Genomic DNA, 1,471 nt, shown 5'->3' with positions numbered 1-1,471 from the left:
CGCTCGCACCCCTCCCGTTACGCTCGCATCCTCTCCCGTTACACTCGCACCCCTCACAGATAGTACTGAATCAACCACAAAATACTGAATCCATCGATACAAAATTTACAGATCCCACAAATCATTTGAAGAATCAAACACAAATACTGAATCGATCGATACAAAATTTATAGATCCCACAAATCATTTACAAGATCGATACAATCCAAACCATCCCTATTTCAGAAAAGTTTCAAAAAAGAAGGAAAAAATCACCCAAGTCCGTCTCCCGCAGCGGTGGCCGGCAATGGCCTCCTGTCCCGCCTCGAGGAGCTTGACGATGTCCCTCCGCATCTGGCAGAGCTGCAGCTCCCGCCGGTTCCACAGTAGCTTGATTCGCGGGATCGTCAGCTTCAGCAGCGTCTTGCTGCGCCCCGACCACTGGCACACAGCACCAGAGAACCCAATCAGAACCGGAACCACACGAATCGAACAGACAACCAAAGCTCCACCAGAAATCCCCCACCCCAGAAACAGTAGTATAGCAAATGGCACGCACTAACCATTATCCACGACGGGGCTGGAGAAGAACTCCGGCGGCGAGCTGTTGTGCCTGACCAGCAGCGCCGGGTTGCCCTCGAAATCATCCAACGTCTAGAGATTCCCGGTCAGCGGCTCCGGGAGCTGCACGCGCACCACAAAGACAGGGGAGCAGCCAAGCACACCAGCATCAGGCTCAAATCTCACAGCCAAAACCTTCTCAAGAACACGACCGAGACGGACATACCTCGAACTGCGGCGCGCGGAAGCCGACGGCGACGCCGGTGGACTCCGTCCTCGCCATGCGCACCCGGAGCCGCCCCATGCCCATGGCAGCCGACAAGGCGAGGGAGCCGCACGGGCGGCGGTGGTGAGGCGGGAGCACTAGGAGCCGCAGGAGGGGATGAGCAGGCAGGCCCGCGCGCCGGCGACGGCCATGGACACGGCGCGCTCTGCTCTGCTAGACTGCTACGACCCTGAAGGCTGTGTGGCTGCGGGCTCGCTGGAAATGCTGGCAGAGCTGCAGCTCCTGCGCTCCCCCAGCGGCGGCCTGCGCTCCCTAGCGCTCCAAAAGAAAGGATAAGGTAGAGAGATGAGAGGAAGAAAAATGAGAGCGGGTAGAGTGGAGAGAGGACGCCCAGAAACTTAGAAATATCTGAACGGAGAGGCCGCGCACCATTGGTACCGGGTGGTGGTTTCCACCGGTACTGAAACTCGACTTTTAGTACCGGTGTGTGCTATCACCCGGTACTAAAAGGTATCTCTTTCATTAGTTCCGGGTTCTGGCACAAACCGGTGCCAATTCTTAATCATTGGTACCGGGTTGTTCTATGACCCGGTGCTAAAGGCTCTCCTGGATACTGGTCTAGCTCAAAAGTACCAGCTGGCCGTTGCATCCGGTACCGATGCTCATATTAGTACCAGGTAAAACAACAAGTGGTATTTTTGGTCT

General features: G+C 55.9%; 1 long non-coding RNA gene across 1 annotated transcript; it reads right to left on the bottom strand.

The window, feature by feature from the left end:
• Window positions 1-368: 368 nt before the first annotated feature.
• LOC120664151 lies at window positions 369-866 on the bottom strand. Its single transcript, XR_005670787.1, has 3 exons — window positions 767-866; window positions 543-663; window positions 369-406 (listed from the first exon to the last, which is right to left on the bottom strand). It is a non-coding gene; the product is annotated as an uncharacterized LOC120664151 (long non-coding RNA).
• Between the last annotated feature and the right edge of the window lie 605 nt (window positions 867-1,471).

This window comes from Panicum virgatum, chromosome 3N (assembly GCF_016808335.1).
Source record: "Panicum virgatum strain AP13 chromosome 3N, P.virgatum_v5, whole genome shotgun sequence".
Lineage (NCBI taxonomy): Eukaryota > Viridiplantae > Streptophyta > Magnoliopsida > Poales > Poaceae > Panicum > Panicum virgatum.
Note: the sequence above shows the minus strand (reverse complement) of the source record. Positions and strands in the feature narration are given on the sequence as shown.